Below are 19,820 nucleotides of genomic sequence, written 5' to 3'. Positions count from 1 at the left end.
TCTTTCAGTAAGTTTTTAAAATGGGACCCCCAGGTACATTTAATTAGGTGGTGGTTTTACAGGAGTTAGTAGTTTGAATTACTTTTCCTGTTTCAAATCCACTAGATAGGTTGGTGTTATTTGGCTAATGAACCACTAGGTGGCGATGAAGACTGACAGTTTATAATTTTTTTCCTCCAAATGAAAGCAGGAATTGGGATTGGTTTTAGGTCTAGGCCTAGTAGTTGTGAATGGATATAATTCATTGAGGACATAACAGAAAATCCCACCAGCTAAACCACCTACTACCGGTCTTTTATCTAAAGTTACTATGTTAGTTTCCCACAATAAAATGGTGTTGCAATCAGCTGAAAGCAGCCTTGCTGAGATTGAGTTATAAAAAGATCTTGTGAGATAGGCATGGCCGGAATTATTTCCCCCATTTTCAGTTTGGTTCAGTTCAGTCACTCAGTCATTTCCGACTCTTTGCAACCCCATGGACTGCAACACGCCAGGCTTCCCTGTTCATCACCAACTTCCGGAGCTTGCTCAAACTCATGTCCATCAAGTCGGTGATGCCATCCAGCCATCTCATCCTCTGTTGTCCCCTCCTCCTCCTGTCTTCAGTCTTTCCCAGCATTAGGGTCTTTTCCAATGAGTCAGTTCTTCACCATCTGCAGTGATTTTGGAGCCCAAGAAAATAAAGTCTGTCACTGTTTCCATTGTTTCCCCATCTATTTGCCATGAAGTGATGAGACCGGATGCCATGAGCTTAGCTTTTTGAACGTTGAGTTTTCACCATTTTACAGCTGAGCAAACCGAGGTGCAGTGGAAGTCCTATCTGTGATGTTTTGGGGGAAAGCCTTGGCTTCCTTTACAAAGCGGAGACAGCAAATTCCCAGATTTCCAGAGGATTTCTTTTTTTTAAGCTACCTTCCCCCATCTCACTCACCTAATCACATAACAAAGAAAGAAGGGAAATAGAAAATCAAGTCATCCCTGAAGTCACTAGAGGTAATGCGTTTTATAGATGACAGAGTATAAGTGTTACTCACTCCGTCATGTCTGACTCTGTGCGACTCCATGGACTGTAACCCACCAGGCTCCTCTGTCCATGGAATTCTCCAGGCAAGAATACTGGAATGGGTTGCCATTTCCTTCTCTAGGGTATCTTTCTGACTCAGGGATTGAACCCAGGTCTCCTGCATTGCAGAACCCTAGCTCAAAAAACATGATCTGGAGATAATGGTAAAGAGAGAGAGGACAGATCTGAGTTTTAAAAAACTGTCGAGGGGCTTGTAGTCCAGTGGTTAAGACTTCACCTTCCAATGCAGGGGGTGCAGGTTCGATCCCTGGTCAGGGAGCTATGATACTACATGCCTCATGGCCAAAAAATCAAAACATTAAACGGAAATAATATTGTGACAAATTCAGTAAAGACTTAAAAAAATGGTCATCAAAAAAGAAAAAAATCTTGAAAAAAAACTCAAGAATGAGACCTACATAGCAACCCAGTTTTACACTATACCTTGAGCCTTAAGATAAAAGGTGCTGATTAGCCTTTTAATAATTTTGTATTATATTTTTGCAGTGTGGGCTTATGCCTGCTGTGTACCTAGATCTGTTTTCCATGTGTGAATTGTCTCCAAACATAAGAATACAAGGGCTTTTATTTTTTCACAGGGAAAAGCAAATTGGATCCTTTAAATAATTTAGAATATCTAGAGACTCTGAGTACTTAATTTCAATAATTAATTTATATAGCAGCTTGCACATTTTTGTTTTCTGTTGACAAGGATCTGACAAAATTGGCAGCTTCAAATTAGTGTAAACACGGAGTGATTGGGAAGCATTGCTCTGACACTGTATTGTCACAACAGAGAAGGTGGCTGCTCTGAAACTAATGTTACTGTCTGGAAAAATAATCACTACAGAAGAAGTAGTCTTTTTACTTCACCTATACGAAAGTGTAATGCCACCCCCTCAATGACTTTGAAATCAGATTTTTTTGTTTTTACATTAATGATGCAGTAAAAATAGCTATAAAGTCCTATGGCTCTGGAAGTCCATCATTTCCTCTGGAGTCATGACCCTGAAAGGAGATCTTTAGGAAACTTTTTCCTTTTCGTTTCATCTGGCATCAAAGATCTTTAAATGCATCATGACTGAGTCTTTGCCTGTATACTGTGTGCAGAAATGTAGAAAGCTGCTTTGGTTTGGGGCAAGAGAGGAGATCAGTGGCAGAGCCTGGGGCTCAAGAACTAGTGGTAAAGTTGCCCAAGGCATCAGCAGAGTAGAGAGCTTGTATCTCGGGACCCTGCCTTCGTTCACTCTTACCCTCCGGCATCAGGCTCCTCTTACAGCTTCCCTAAAGGGCCGTTTACAGCACTAACATGCTGATGGATGTGCGGTCCACTGTCAGAGCCTTTCCTGTTGCTAGGGTGTTGCTAAGGCGGGATGGGGGGTGTGGAGGGAGGAATCTACAGTGGCTCTGGACTCTCAGCACGTGAAGGGAGAAGGAGGAAGATGTGGTACCATCGTGTTTGGGAGGGCAACTCCAGGTAGCAGGGGTGAGGGACAAGGGGAGTGACCTGGTGAAAGAAGGACTGCCTTCGTCCACTCTTACCCTCTGGCATCAGACTGTCTCACTGAACCCTCTTTTTGGCTTTTTTTTTTTGCCCTATGAGGTATTCTCCTCCTTCCCCACATGCTCTGTGCTGCTTCTATGTGGGAGAGGGGCTCCTGCTGCATCTGGACCTGCTTCTTTGTGTGAAGTGATTCTTGCAGTTTCTTCTTGGTCATTTTTTTTTTTTTCTGTTGTCTGTCCTTTTGTTATTGAGTTTTAGGAGTTCTTTACATATTTTGGATAAAAATGTTTTCTGTTACTCATGTTTCAAGTCTTTGTTTTCCTACTCCAGCTGTCCCGGACTTTAGGGCATATATATATACATGTATATATGAAACAAAGTTCTTCATTTTAGCATAGTTGAAATGATCAATATTGCTTTTATGGTTTGTGCCTTTTGTCTCTGGTTTAAGACTCCTTCTTTACCCTGAGGTCATAAAGATATTCTTCTGTATTAGCATGTGAAGTGGAGTTCCTCAGCTATGTCCGACTCTGCGACCACATGGACTGTAGCCCACCAGGCTCCCCTGTCCATAGGATTTTCCAGGCAAGAATACTGGAGTGGGTTGCCATTTCCTTCTCCAATTAGCATATGAAAGCCTTCCCCATTTAGATCTTATTGATTTTTCCTACTGAAGGCTTTAATGTGTGTGTGTGTGTGTGTGTGTGTGTGTGTGTGTGTGTGTGTGTGTGTCTAAGAAACACAGAATGGCATGACTGGATTAGATGATGTAAAGAGAGTGGAGAATTGGAGAAGGAAATGGCAACCCACTCCAGTGTTCTTGCCTAGAGAATCCCATGGTCAGAGGAGCCTGGTGGGCTGCTGTCCATAGGGTCACACAGAGTCAGACACGACTGAAACGACTTAGCATGCATGCATGCGTTGGAGAAGGAAATGGCAACCCACTCCAGTGTTCTTGCCTGGAGAATCCTAGGGACGGGGGAGCCTGGTGGGCTGCCGTCTGTGGGGTCGCACAGAGTCGGACACGACTGAAGTGCCTTAGCAGCAGCAGCAGCAGAGAGTGGAGAGCAGGGAGCACTGGAGACAGGTGGAGGGTTTTGCTCTAGTCCAAGAGGGACATCATGGGAGCATTGACCCGAGTGGTGTGGGCCTACACCCTCGCCCAGAGAGCTCTGGGTGTATTCAGTGGATATTTAGGAGGGAAATGAATGTGAGTTTTTGGTGAATTAAATATTGGGGAGGAGCTGGTGAATTAAATAGGGGGGAGGACCTGAGGACTACCCCTAGTGACCTCTTTTTCTGCTGCTCTAACCGACACCTTCACCCGTTTCTTTTTTTCCTCTATTTTGTTGCTTTTCTGTTCAGTTCCTGCTTCCTCCTTGCTTCCTCTGACTCAGCTTTCCCTCTGAGCTTCCTTCGCCTTCCATCACCGCTCCTGATGGCTGACTCTGCCCACGGAAACATGGGAATTTTCCCCAAGAGACTCTGATTGGTCCAGGTGGTCACCATTATTCCTGTTTGGATAGGACTGCCACAGCAGGCCTCTGGCACGCTGTGGGTCTGCACACCTGCTGGCTACCTGGGTGGCTCCTTCATGGTGCCCAGGGGCCACTGGGGTGGGATCATGGAGGTAGGAGCAGGCCACACTTGATGGAGGCACACCAATGGTTGCTGTTTCTGGGGAGGCTTTGAGAAAGATGATTCCCCCTCAGAAGAGGGCTGTGAGCAGCTGGCACTTGGCATGTTCTGTGAGTACAGAAGAGTGTTAGAGAAGATGCGCTTAAGAGAATGGGTTTTCTTCTTCACTAAACCCAGTTTTCTTTAATAATGTCTATATTGTGAACTTGCTTTCTAAAATGCATATTTATAACAGAAACTTATCATGATTCTTAAAAGTGATTGTTGATAGCAAACATAATATTTGAAGGTGGTCTCCAACCCAGAGAGTTTCATTTATTAATAGTATACTAGTCAGAGATTTGACTCTGAGATATTTTGTTCATGCATAAACTATATGTTTGAATCGACAGACCTATTAATGATGGAATCCAGATATGTATGTTTATGGTAAAAGAACCAACTGGATATTTTTTGAACCTCATTATATGCAAGACATATGAAAAACAGGAGTTGCAGAGAGAAAAATCAGACCTCGATGTCATGTTCAGTAAAACATGTCAGAGGTGAGGACTCAGAAAGTGCCATAGTGAAATACGAGGGGAAGGTGTGGAGTTGCAAGGGGTTTCATTTAAACACAAGGCTCACGTATTAATATTTTCATTGATTTATTTTCATGCCAATATGTTCTGACATAAATATGGTGATCTATAATGTATCGACCATAAAAGTCAACATTATTTTTAAAGCTGACTCAGGGAAATAAAACCTCATTGTTAGTGCTGATATATACGGTATGTTATTCTGTTGAAAAATTAACCTCTCCTATCCTGTTCCTGATTGAGCTAAATAAAAATGCCTTTTAATAGCCACTGACCTTTGTTGCATGTTTTGTTTCCTGGACAATGTTCAGTTTGCAATGGGGCAGGCCCATGGTGTGAAGTCAAGAGCAGAAAAGGAGTCCAACTCTTTGCAACCCTATGGACTATAAAGTCCATGGAATTCTCTAGGCCAGAATACTGGAGGGGATAGCCTTTCCCTTCTCCAGGGGATCTTCCCAACCCAGGGATCGAACCCAGGTCTCCCACATTGCAGGCGGATTCTTTACCAGCTGAGCCACAAGGGAAGCCCAAGAATATTAGAGTGGGTAGCCTATCTCTTCTCCACCAGATCTTCCTGACCCAGGAATTGAACCAGAGTCTCCTGCATTGCAGGCAGATTCTTTACCAACTGAGCTACTAGGGAAGCCTGAAGAGTGGAAGACTCTGCCAATATCTTTTCCTTTTAGAGGTTCAAAAGGCCTGTGAAACTCCCCTGGCCAGATATTATGGAGCCATAAATTGTGTCTTCTGTATGAGACCAATGATGAGAATAGAAGCAGAGTGGACAACCCCAAACAGGACACATGGGTACAGTGTCAGCCGTGGATGGTCACAGAGAAGAGAGTCTAGTATGCCAGAGGCAGGGATCACACCCCAATGCCCTGCCCAAGCCAACCACATTCGTGATTTGACCTTCAGTGAAATGCTATTATGAAATAGACAGCAACCAAGAAGAATTTAAGTTAGCAACATTGGAGAGAATGCTAATGGAACCTGGGTACATTTGGATGACTTATTCTTCCACTAAGTTTCAGAACAGAACAAGTGTGCTGAATTTTAACAAAACACTGAGAACTTTAGAAATACTGAGAGTTTTAGAGCTAGAGGGATCCTGGCTGTAAGGCAGGGGTAATCACTTGATAGATGAGGCAGCTTTTACACCCCAGGAGATTAAACAGGTTGCCCAGGGAGACACAGCTGGTTAGTGGCTGCCATATCTGAGGTCCAGATCTTCTGGTTCTCCAACCAGGGCTCCTTCTGCCCCATTTTATCCACTAGAAGCCATTACTGATAATACACATTCTTGGAGGATATTCCACAGAGCCACCCGGATCTAGTTTCCAATGTGCCACTGCACCAAAACTTATCTTGTCAAGGCATTTGATAGCCGCCAAGTTTCCAAATTCTCTGGACTTGGCAAGTTCTCTGACTTGATTTAAACCTCTAATCGTATTGCAGTTCAATACTCCTTGAAGTGTCTCGTCTCTTGCTTTCTCCATTAGTTAAGACTTCACTGCTGGTGAGAATGGTGACAAAGCTAAATGATAATTTATTGGCTCATATAATCACTGTCCTGGTGATGCTGGATTTAGACATGGTCTGATTCAGGAGCTCAGATAGAGTTACTAAGACTGCTTTCTTTATATGTATTTCTTGGCTCCACTTTCTCCAAATTGGCTCCATTCTCAAACATACTCTCCCCTCACAGTGACAAGATGGCTGCCATAAACTCCACTCTCTCATTTAATTATGTGCAACTCTGGCGAGAAAAATTATGCCTCACCCAGGAAGTCCTGGGATTAGCAGTGATTGGTCCTGTTGTCTTATCCTAAGCTCAGTGTCCATTGCTGAACCAACCTCTATGGTCAGGGGATGGAAGGCATTGATTGGCTCGGGCTGGGGTTAAATGCTGCACCTAAGAGAGAGCTGGGTTCACCCCAATCCCGTGTATTAGAGAGAGGAAAGGGTGGTTCCCCTAAAGCATATTTGAGGTCCTATTACCACAAGACTGACTCTGGGTCAGCAAAAACAGCAAACAGCCAGAGCAGTTTTTCTGATACCACACTTTCCTAATACGCCTCCTCCTTCACTCTTTTCAGCCTCACTCACTGTGTCACTCTGCTCAACCGGATCTCTAATGTTGAATATCCCTGTGGCCAAGCTCCAGAACTTCCCCCCGTATGACTGTACTGTTTTCACGGCAATTACATCCAGTCCATTGTGAAAGGAGAAGTTGGGCATAGCCCAAAGCACTTTGAGAAAACCTTGGCTCACACATGGTATTGAAATGGTAGGCCAGGAAATATAATGAGAAATAGTACTTAATGGGAAATTTTGAGAGGAAGGAAGATTGTTGACACAAGTGTATCTGAGAAGGCAAAGCATCGAGTTACTCCTTATCCTTTGCTTTGAACATAAGGGATAAGGTATGAGAATATTTAGAAGTAGTTACCATAAAGGCATGGGGCTTCCCAGGTGGTGCTAGTGGTAAAGAGCCCTCTTGACAATGCAGGAGACATTAGAAAAGCAAGTTTGATCCCCGGGTCTGGAAGATCCCCTGGAGGAGGGCACGGCAACCCATGCCAATATTCTTGCCTGGAGAATCCCATGGATAGAGGAGCCTGGCAGGATGCAGTCTATAGGGTTGCAAAGAAATGTGACTGAAGCGACTTTGCACGCACCATGCACAATAAAGGCACAAAACATCAAGTGTATTAGCCAGGTGGGTTAAAAGTCTTGTTAAAGTTAGATCTATAAATACTTGCTTTTCTCCCTGTGAAACTAAATTTCTGGCGGGGTTGCTTGCTGAGAAGGTAAAGAATTCGCCTGGGATATTTCCCTTCCTTATTATACAGGTTTATTGTAATCATCTTTAACCTCGAGGCTATGGTAACTGCAAAGCTTGTTTTACATATTTGTTGTGGGGAATTCCATTTATTCACTATATACTGTTATAAGAAATTGTATATATTAGAATATGTTTGGGTAGCAGATAGAGTTTATGTGCCTAAGCAGTCATGTGCCCACCAGCCCTGTTAATGACTTCACTCACTTTGTCCCATGACACTGTTTCTACATAAATTCATAAACCCAGCTTCTAGTCAGGAACCATTAAAGCCCTTTGTCTTGGCTTTCTTGTCGTGGAGTTTATCTGAGGAAAATATATTTGTGATTCTACAAGAATAATTTCTAAACAATATATGAAGCTTGTTTTCTTCTCACCATCCATGTCTTGGTAACTCCTTCTCCATACCCACAGCTCTGTTCCGTGCCCTGAGCTCCACACTTGTATATCCAGTTGTCCACTTGGCACTACCTGGGTATTTTAGGTAGATTTTACTAATCTACTGTGGTTAAGAGTGAACTTCTAATTTCCGCATTTTTCTCCTACCAAGTCTGCTTCTCTGCTGAAGACTCTGTAAATGGCACTGTTATATATCTAGTCATTCAAGCAAAATCCCAGAAATCACTCTTCTCTTTTCCCTCATCAGTCCATCACCAAGTCTTACCAAGTATCTGCCACACCATCCACCGTTGCCTCCTCACTGCCGCCGCCCTGGTGTTTGCACTGCGACCTTTTGTCCACTTCGACTGTACCCATCACATGCCTTCTTGCCTCCTTTTACCTGCTCCATGCACAGCAGTCAGAATGATCTGTATGAAGCAGAAATCAGACTCTGTGCCCTTCTGAAGGTATCCTGTTGCCTTCCTACTGTCCTCAGAATAACCCCAGATGTCTTCCCAGAGACTGTAAGGTCCTGTGTGGTCTTGTCCCTTCTCTACACTTCAATCTCATCTCATCCTCTCTACCCCCTAGTTACGGGGCTGTAGCCACACTTGCAATGTGTCCTTGGGCTATGGGTGTGCAACAGGAGAAAACTCTCTCTCACACACACACATACACACACCACACCACACCCTGATTGGTGTCATCAAAGCCTAGGAACTTTTCAGAAGAGGGGTGGCCACGGAGGCCAGGAGCAGATGCAGTCTATTATGGTAGGACTTTTCCCTCTCTGCTAGTCCCCACCATGGCGTGTCCGCCCAGAACAGGACAGGTGCCTGCTGTGTCTAAGTAAGCAGCCAGATTTTGGCTGTACCTCAAGTCTTTTACACATAGGACTCACTTCAAGACTTAACCTAACCTTCTGTGTACTGTGCCCTTTGGTTTTCCAGGTCTGAACCAAATTCAGCATCAGCAAAGCCACAGCATCACGTTGACGGAGTCAATGTTCAGTTAAGCCCGAAAAGTGTCTGCTTCTTGCTTTAAAGCATCTGGATAGCCTGTTTACCCATGGTTTGTTCCTTGACTCTCATTCACTTTGGATTATCCTCATGCTGCATTTGGTTCCGGGACCCAAGGCACAAGCTCACTTCCCTGAAGGCTTGTCTGTCCCCTGCACACCTCACGCTTGTCCATGCCCCAGAGTGTTGACAATTCCTGCCCCAACTGCTTGGAGCACACTTTCCCAGTTTTTTTCTCTGTATGACCAAATTCATCTCATCCTTCAGATCTTAGCTAAAATATCATGTTCTAAGAAGGCTTTTTACTATCTAAAACAATTTGGGCTGTAATTCCTTCCTACAGCACCTAATTTATTTTCCATATATTTTTTTTTTTTACAAAATCTTTATTACTTTACTTGGTTTTTGTCTGTATGCCACTAAAATATAAGTTAATTGAGGTCAGGGACCTTGTCTGTCTTGTTCTTTTTTTTGTTTTAAATTATTTACTTATTTTTGGCTGTGCTGGGTGTTTGTTTCTGTGCGGGCTTCTCTGGTTGCAATAAATGGGGCCTTCTCTCTAGTTGCATGGGCCTCTCACTGCAGTGGCTCCTCTTGTGGCAAAGCACAGGCTCTGGGCACACAGACTTCAGTAATTGTGGCACATGAGCTTAGTTGCTCCAAGACATATAGAGTTTTTCCAGACTAGAGATCAAACCTGTTTCCCTTGCGTTGGCAGGCAGATTCCTTTCCACTGTACCACCAGGGAAGTCTTGTTCTTTTTTATATCCTCAGGCTTAACAGCACTTTGTACATAGTTGGCACTCAACAGATCTTAGCTGAATGATGGAGTGGGCTGTGTACTGTCCCTGAAGGGAGGGAGACAAGCGACTTGCTTTGCTGAGGGCCATACTGCCTCTCTTACCCCAGCAGGGTGGATTTCATTGCTGGGTTCATACAGATGATAACAGGCTAGCCTCTGAGACAGTGGTTGCTGGGGAACCACCATCATGGATGGACACAGAGAAAAGTAGCTTGAGCCTTCAGCCCCCAAAGTCTTGGCTCTTCGTGTGTTGAATTTCTCAATGGCTCTTACTCTATAGCCTCCTTTCTAGAAGCCATGGGTGATGATATAGAACATCATGAAAAGCACCTATTAATGATCCCATAGCCAACTTTCCACACTGCTCTTGGAAATTCTGAACAATGTGAAAGTGAATACATTAAAAAAAAATGCATTATGACTTGTCTTCATCTCCAAAAACACGAGGTTGGTCTTGCTACTCACAATTTTATATGAGTTTGTTTTGTGATGACTGACCATTTTTGTGATTTTCAGTTGTTTGGTAACTGTATCAGTCAGCTTTCATTAGGTGATGTTGCAATAACAAAGAACCCTGAACTACTAATGACTTAAAACAGCAAAGATTTGTTTCTCATTCTCCATGTGCCAGTATGAGTGAGGGCCAGCTCTTCTTCATGTCTCCTCCTCATCTTGGGATCTAGGCTGAGGGAATGGCCCCTGTCTGGGACATGTTTGTCTTATAGCAGAGGGAAGAAAAGAAAGAGAGGAAATATGCAATGCCCTTTAAAGCTTCTGCTTGGAAAGTTAAATGCTTCAATTCTGCTTGCATGTCATTGGCCAAAGCACATCACGTAGTCAAGCCTGGCAACAATGGGCCAGAAGGCACAGCACATGATTGAGAATGTTAATATAATCTTCCACTGGAAGTTTCTAATGATCAGAAAGTACTGTTCCTGAAAATTTTTGGCAAACTTCTAGTAATAAAAATTTAATAAAGAATGAGTATTTTTAATTGTCATCATGTAATAACAGTATATGAAAAGCCACATAATGCAAGACAAAGCCCAGGATGTAGAGAATTTGGAGTCTGTATACCGATAGTTACTGAGTAAGCCTCAACAAGGCGTTTAGTATCAATGGACTTCCATTTCTGCAAAACATAGGGTTTAAATGAGAGGATCTCCAATTCCATTGTAAATAAAAAATATCCGTGTTCCACTGACTCCAGGTACATGCCAGGTTGTATATCTGGGTGGCAGATTGGTATTGGTAGTATTGAGGGTGTGATTTTTGGGGTCTCTTTGGACTGTTAGAAAGCGTTGCTCTGCATTTTGTAGGCAGGTGGGGAGATGAAAGGCTTTCACCCTTAGTCAGCCTTAGAGGGAATGAATTTTGTACTTAATTTCTTCCCACTGAAGCCTTGCCATGTGCCCACATGGGACTGCTGTTCAGTTTAGAAGGGTTTTTCATTCTCAGTTCACTTAGCCAAAGGGCAAGTTCTGACAAGGTGGCTGTTTGAGTTTTCTTGATGAGTGATGAAGAAAATAGCAGCACTAGGAAGTGAATGGAAATCCTGACTCCAGTCTGGCCCAAGACTGTTAGTTTTGAGAAAGAAAAAAATTAGGAAAGAAAAATAAGATCTTGAAAAATCTCATTGATCTATAGATAATTCTATGTAATTCTTCATGTTGGATGAACCTCAGGGGTTTGGGAAACTTATTCAGTGAGATGCTAACCTGAACATGTCAGTATATTTTTTTTCTCTTAGTACATCTATTCCTGTTTTTCTTTGCTATTTAGGTCTACTTGGCATATATCTTAAATTAGAAATGCTTAGCTCTTTCAACCAGATTTTCAGTTTAGATCAGACCCTGCAGAGCTTCAGCCACTGAATTAAAAACTTGACCAAGTTCTGGTTGACCTCTAAATGCCCATTCTTCATTTCTACAAAATTGATTTCATTTATTTTTTAATATATGTCCTGAAAATGGTGACTTTGAACTATTCCCTGTAACCTAAACATGTCACTGTCATTGTCGTCACAATTAAAATATAAGTTCAATTTAGTGGACTACCTTCCCGTAATGTGTCAAAACATTTTACATAAACATTGTCCCTCAGAGAAGCTCTCACACATGTACATCAGGAGATAGAAAAATGCACGGATGTTCACTGGAGTTATTGTTTGAGTTCAGGTAAAAAAGAATGCCTAAATATTCACCAATAGGAGAACTGATCAATGTATTGTGCTATAATCAATCATACAGTATTCATGCAGCAGTTAAAATGAATGAACTAGAACAACATGTATCAATATGAAAATATCTCAAAAACATGTTGGGTCAAAAAAAGCAAGTGGCACAATTATACATACAGTATGAAACCACTTCAAGTTTAAAAACATAAAAGACTCCAAATTATATAGATTGCTGGGAGAAATATCAATAACCTCAGATATGCAGATGACACCACCCTTATGGCAGAAAGTGAAGAGGAACTCAAAAACCTCTTGATGAAAGTGAAAGAGGAGAGTGAAAAGTTTGGCTTGAAGCTCAACATTCAGAAAACTCAGATCATGGCATCTGGTCCCATCACTTCATGGGAAATAGATGGGGAAACAGTGGAAACAGTGTCAGACGTTATTTTTTGGGGCTCCAAAATCACTGCAGATGCTGATTGCAGTCATGAAATTAAAAGACGCTTACTCCGTGGAAGGAAAGTTATGACCAACCTAGATATCATATTAAAAAGCAGAGACATTGCTTTACCAACCAAGGTCCGCCTAGTCAAGGCTATGGTTTTTCCCGTGGTCATGTATGGATGTGAGAGTTGGACTGTGAAGAAAGCTGATCGCCGAAGAATTGATGCTTTTGAACTGTGGTGCTGGAGAAGACTCTTGAGAGTCCCTTGGACTGCAACGAGATCCAACCAGTCCATTCTAGAGGAGATCAATCCTGGGTGTTCATTGGAAGGACTGATGCTAAAGCTGAAACTGCAATACTTTGGCCACCTCATGCGACGAGTTGACTCACTGGAAAAGACTCTGATGCTGGGAGGAATTGCGGGCAGGAGGAGAAGGGGATGACAGAGAATGAGATGGCTGGATGGCATCACTGACTCTGTGGACATGAGCTTGAGTGAACTCCAGGAGTTGGTGATGGACAGGGAGGCCTGGCGTGCTGTGATTCATGGGGTCACAAAGAGTCGGACACGACTGAGCGACTGAACCGAACTGATGCATGGAAAGAAAGTGACTGAAACACATTCCATGTAAAGCATGCTTGTTTTAAACTAAAGGCTTTAATTATGGAAGTAAGGATAATTTTTTTGATAGTTTCATTGTATCAGGCAGTCCCTTAGAAAGAATTCATCGGATGGTGTTTGAGTCAGAATCCTCTGAGCTTAATAATGCAAGTGAAAATTTAAGTAGTGTCTTTGAGTAAGGGGCTGGAAGTCTGCAGATCTTAATAGGGTATATCTAATAACATGTTAATAACTCACAGATTGTCGGTTTTGGACTATGGACCCAGAGTGAAAGGGCCTTCATAAATTATGCATGTGTGACAAATAGGTGATACATTTTTCAAATCACAAAAGTTCTTCAGAATCAAGTCTGCTCTGTGGAGATAATTAAAGAAAATCAATGTGTGTTTATGGATAGATATTTGACTTGAAAACACATTTTGCACCCTCGCTCAGACAGGGGGCACGCGTCCAGGTCTCTGGGGTGGGAGGCTTGAGTGTGCTGGGTGTGGTCCTAGTGACTCCACACGCTGGTTCTTGCCTTGGTCCTTGCCCTGACCCTAACCCTCGTGGAGCTGAGGACAATTGACTTGACTTCCTATCTCTGTCTCTTCCTGAGTGAAAGAGTATAACTGTGTTTTAGTCTCATTGGGACCACGAAAGGCTTAATTCATCAATCTTGGTAAAGTGCTAGGAAGATGAGAAGTGCTGTGTCCATTCTAAGCAGCATTATTGATTCAATTTTTTCCTTGTGGTTAATATAAAATTCTCCACATATCAGATAATGGCTCAGCATTGCATAAACAGCCAAGAATTGCTGGCAGAAGAGATGTGGCCTGTGTTTTCCCCTAGGAAAACTGATGTCTGTAAAATGCCTTTGCTTTTTCTCAAAAGACATTATTATTTGATTTAAACTGATTATATTGGTACTGTATTTTTATTTGCTATCAGTGTATTTTCTTTTTATTTGCTTGTTTTGGTTTGCTTTTTCAATAACTATTGGTGATAATGTTGAACCTAGTAAGTGCTTTATACTGTGGAAGGTCTGAATTGGTAAATATTTTGCTTATCCATTTTAGATAATCCTGTCAAATAATAAGGAGGATACATTTATACATACATGTGTGTGCATATATGTATATGTGTATCTATATATGTAGCATATGTACAAACATATATACAAAGAAATATAAAATGGTAACTTGCATTATCCATAATGTATAATCCTGTTCATTAAATAACAGGCTATAGGTGTGTATGTATACATAATACACACGTATGTATGTATACATAGTACACACATATAAATATAACATTTTTATGCTAATATGCTTAACATGTCTGTGTTATTATTCTACTAAAATAATGTAACATAAGTAACTACTAATTGTGACATTTAGCTAATTCAGCATTCTTTAAAATATTTTAGGAATTATATTCCTGAAATTACTTTTCACATGCATTTAAAAAGCATATGAAGAATTTAGACGAGTTACTTCATCATTATAATTTTAAAAAATGGTGTGATATAGTTGAATTATCTAGCTTATTATTCATCAGAGTTGGTTCTGGATCACTTTTCCAAATTCCAAACACACCCTCACAAGACAGAGGATTCAGCACCATTGGTTACTATAAAAGAGAACATGTAGTGGGCTCTGAAGATTGCTCTGAATGTGAAGACTCATCTTTGTTATGTGGGGTCTGGTTTGTTTGTTTAAACAAAATTCTGTTTCTAATGGTATTATGATCATGGCTTTCAGAAAGTATCTTTCCATGATACATACTGGAAAAAGAAATCAGTTTCATTATCTTATGGTCACACTATTTGTGTGGAGCTCAGCCATGAAAATCATCTCCATAAACACCACAGAGATTTATAAGAATTTGCTTGTTTCATTTGTCACTCATCAGTTCTTTTCCTACATCATTTATTGGATGCTTGGTATGTATTAGATGCCTTGAAACACATTAAAGAGTAGAAGACAGCCCTTATTCTTAAGGAAGTTGTGATCTGGTTGAGTCAAAGAAAATGCCCTAGAAACAAGAGATTAAATAAACGTTTATGGGCAGAGGCTAGTAGGTGTCCCTCCACATCCGCTCCTTCCTCAGTAACGGAATTCCAGTTTTTAGTTGGCCACCCAGGGTAAAGATGCATCTCTCAGCTTCTCTTGTCAGTGCCAAGGGCCAGTGCCAAGTCTGGACTGTCCTGGGTACGAGGAAGTTTCTAGAACCTCCCTTATATGTTGGTTATGTCTCCTTCAGCCTTTCTTCCACTCCAGTACTCTTGCCTGGAAAATCCCATGGACGGAGGAGCCTGGTGGACTGCAGACCATGGTGTCACTGAGAGTCGGACACGACTGAGCGACTTCACTTTCACTTTTCACTTTCATGCATTGGAGAAGGAAATGGCAACCCACTCCAGTGTTCTTGCCTGGAGGATCCCAGGGACGGCGGAGCCTGGTGGGCTGCCGTCTATGGGGTCACAGAGTCGGACACGACTGAGGTGACTTAGCAGCAGCAGCAGCCTTTCTTTTTCATGTTTTCTTCTCACTCACTGGATGTGAATGTAATTGCTGGGGCTTCCGCGACCATGCTGGACCACACAGATGAGGGCCGCACCTGGGAATGGTGGAGCAGAGTCTGAGGGCGACTGGGGGCCCTGCATTTACGGGACCGCCCCACGGCCCTGGGCAGCTACCCCTGGGCTTCTCTGTGAAAGATCAATAAACTGCCACCTGTCTATTATTTTAGGTGTCTGATACTTCCAGCTACTTGTAATCCCGACAGACACTTTCAACAAAGTGTGCATTTTAAGTGTGGAGGGGATAATATACAGTGAGTAATCAGAATGGGGAAGGCCAAGAGAGGCTTCTGAGAAGAGTATGCCATCCCAGCATGATTCTTCTCTCACCTGCTCCTTAGTTTTTCTATCTCACCATTTCCTGAACATGACACGTTCTCTCGTCCTTACCTTTCCCTTCTGCAATGCTTTCTTTATGTACCTTCCTTCCCGTCTAGTTAATTTTATAATTAAATTATATAATCCACATAAGCAGTTAACACAGTTAATTAAACTATGTAAACACACAGTACATTTAGCTGTTATTCTCATTGTTATTACTGACCTGCTCAAATCTGGATTCTGTTCTGAAACCTCTCTCAAGATTCTTTCCGCCTCCCCATTTTATCAGAAACAACTCTCCTCTTAGTGTCCTAATACCAGGGACTGAGGAGTACTCCAGGAACCCTATTGTTAAGGAAAGTGGCTGGCTAATTACTTGTGTAGCTACTGCTCAAGAGGAATGGGGTGGGGGCCGGCTGGCAGGAGGAATGTGGCTCTTCTACATTCCTTCCCCTTTGCCTTCTGGCGGCTTCTTTGTCATTGTGTCCCATCCCTATGCCTCTGTTTCTATGGCTAGTGCTTCGTGTTCAGTAGCAACACAGCTTTAACTCTGCTTTAGCTCTGCCAACATTATAACCTCTGCTGTTTGGAGGTCAGGGCCATGGTGGCAAGCAGATCAGAGTGTGGGGCTGAGAGCTGGCAAGCTGTGCTGGCAAGATTACCCACCTCCTTTTGTGATAACTATGGGACCGGCATTGTAGGACCAACAATGTTGCTCTTCTCTTTGATTTCCAGGTGTTTCTGCTCAGATGGGATTTTCTGCCAACATGATAGATGCAAGGGGCTGCGTCTCAGATACAGCCATGCTCAGCTGTACTCAGGCATCCTTCTGGCACTTTCCCACCTCCAGCCTGTGGGGGCTGGGGACACAGTCACGCAGGTGTCTGTGCATCTGACCATGGACGGCACGAGCCAGCATTATTCTGGTGTCTGGGTTGGGCTTGTACATAGACTTCTTGCATTGTCTTTGGGATTCAGACACATTAAAATGCCCTGTCGAGAATAATGAGGGCCCTGATGCTGATGGGATGAGGCAATTTCACTCCAGATGGTGGTCTTTAGCAAAAGAAACTGGTGCTGTCAGACTTGAGGTTTTCAGTCACTGAAGAAGAATGACTGGTTGAGGATCATTTACACAGTCCCTCCCTTTTTCTTGGCTTTGTCTCTGTTTAGAGAACCAAGTGAAGTGGTCTGTCCAGCTTTCTCCTGTTGGTACTGCCATACCAATGTTGCCTGGCTTCTGTACCACGTTCCACAGTGGTATGTCCCTGAGGCCAGCATACGCTGGGGCCATATTTCATAGTAATTGCCTATTTCATTGAGACCCTTTTAATCTTAGCTTATTTCCCCAACAGAGCAAATTCTTACCTCCTTATTAAAAAACTTTCTTCTGATAATCAGTTCAGTTCAGTTGTTCAGTCATGTCCGACTCTTTGCGACCCTATGAATCACAGCACGCCAGGCCTCCCTGTCCATAGGTGATTACAATATGGCCCTTCATCTAAGCCCATCCACCCATGATATCCAATGAGCAAAATTCCCTAGTTGAATACTTTCTTTTTATTACTATTTTTTTTTAAGTGAAGAGGTTGGGGAAATTGAGCTCTAGCATTTCTTTCCGTGCTAAGGTTTTTAAAGTTTTGTTCTATTGAGTTAATGCATATTTTTAAATACAACTAGCCCAGACCTCCAATATGAAAAACAGCATAACTTGTGTTTAGTTTTCACTTTCATGCATTGGAGAAGGAAATGGCAACCCACTCCACTGTTCTTGCCTGGAGAATCCCAGGGACGGGGGAGCCTGGTGGGCTGCTGTCTATGGGGTCGCAAAGGGTCGGACACGACTGAAATGACTTAGCAGGTACAGCAGCAGTTGAAAAGGAGAATTGAAAGTATTTCTGTAATTTTTAAGCTAGAAAATATCTTTAAAGAAATTTGCAGCATACAGTGGGTAAGGAACCACCTAGTAGCTGATATATAAACTAAAGGTATCTTATGTTTTTCTCTGGGTTTTTTAAAAAACCTGGATTAAGTAGGATTTACAGATGGAGGAAAACCTGGCTTCCAAATACTGAGGAAAATGTTCTTGAGTTTCATTGCTTACATATCATTGCTTTGCACAGGAGGAATTTCATGATTTTCCAAACAGCTCTATTGTTTCATCAGGACAGAGTACTCACAAAGAATCCTCTCTCTTTTTTAAAAAAATACTTTTCTTTATTTATTTTTGGCTGTTATGGGTCTTCAGTTGCTGCGTGGGCTTATCTCTGGTTGTGGTGATCACTGGCTCCTCTCCTTGTGGCGTGCACGGTTCTAACTGGGTGGCTTCTCTTGTAGAGCACGGACTCTTCGCTCCAGAGCTTCGGTAGTCAGGCTCCCCTGCTTTAGGGCACAGGCTCAGTAGTTGTGGCCCAGGGGCTTACTTGCTCCAGGGCATGTGGGATCTTCCCGGACCAGGGATTGAATCCCTGTTTCCTGCACTGGCAGGCGGTTTCTTTACCATGGAGTCACCAGGGAAGCCCTCCCCCCTCTTTATTTACTGAAATAGATGAAAGGAATGATCCATTTTTCCTTGCAGAGTGAAAGCCCCTCCCCATGAGGTTGGTACCTGGAGGCTTAGCACCCTTGGGGAAACCTACGCCGCACAATGCATTGTGGGAGCAACCGGGGCTGCTTCCGGGAGCTCAGGTTGAGATGTGCCCTCTCCGTCAAGGAGAAATCTGCTGCCAACAGGTAGCTGCCTTGGAAGAAGTTAAAGGTCTTAGAACCTCCTGTGTGCCCATTTCTCTGGATGACATACTTCAGGATGAAAGGCAGGTGACTTGAATTTCTGTTCTGAGATGTGGGGTGCTTCCGAGCTGATGTGGTGTTATGGTCAGGCGTGGAATGAATGTGGTATTCCGAGGACTGTTCTCTGTTGGATGCCGTAGCTCCCCAAATTGCAGTGCAGTTTGGAAAGCAAGACTCCAAGTCGCCTGGGTTAGCTTTGCCTGTACAGGTGTAACCACTGGAGATGACCTCATTTGTGCTGTGCCGGGAGCCAGTGAGGGAAATCCTACCCGTGGCAAAGGTCAATTGGGGAAGAGGCCTGATGGGCAAAGGCTAATCAGGACTCGAGGAACCCCCTGGACTAACCCGAGCATTTACCCCAAGGAAAACAGGAGTTTGACTGCCTTACTATCTTACGCCTCTTACCAAGTCCTCTAATACTTACAGGGCTTCCCCCCAACCACCTTTCTCTGAAAACATTAATTCAGAGCTGTAGTTTATTTATTTATTTTTTTTAAAGAATTTTATTTCTAAAAAAGAATTTTATTAAAAAAGCACAAATGCAAAGAAATGAACAGAGGAAAATTTATGCGTCGAACCTGGACTGGTCACTTATGATAATATACATGCTACAATTCCGTTCTCTCCAATCATTCCACCTTCACCCTCTCCCACAGAGTCCCAAAGACTGTTCTAAATGCCTATGTCTCTTTTGCAGTCTCTTATACAGGGTTTAGGTTACCATTTTTCTAAATTCCATATATATGCGTTAATATACGGTATTGATGTTCTTCTTTCTGGCTTACTTCACTCTGTATAATTGGCTCCAATTTCATCCACCTCATTAAAACTGATTCAAATGCATTCTTTTTGATGGCTGAGAAATACTCCATTGTGTATATGTACCAAAGCTTTCTTATCCATTCATCTGCAGATGGACATCTAGGTTGCTTCCATGTCCTGGCTATTATAAACAGTGCTGCGATGAACATTGGAGTACATGTGTCTCTTTCAATTCTGGTTTCCTCGGTGTGTATGCCCAGGAGTGCGATCGCTGGATCATATGGCAGTTCTATTTCCAGTTTTCT

The sequence above is a fragment of the Moschus berezovskii genome, chromosome 1 (assembly GCF_049115385.1).
Source record: "Moschus berezovskii isolate FMDL1 chromosome 1, NW_MosBer_1.0, whole genome shotgun sequence".
In the NCBI taxonomy this organism is placed as follows: domain Eukaryota; kingdom Metazoa; phylum Chordata; class Mammalia; order Artiodactyla; family Moschidae; genus Moschus; species Moschus berezovskii.
The sequence above is the reverse complement of the archived record's forward strand: the minus strand, read 5'-3'. Positions refer to the sequence as shown.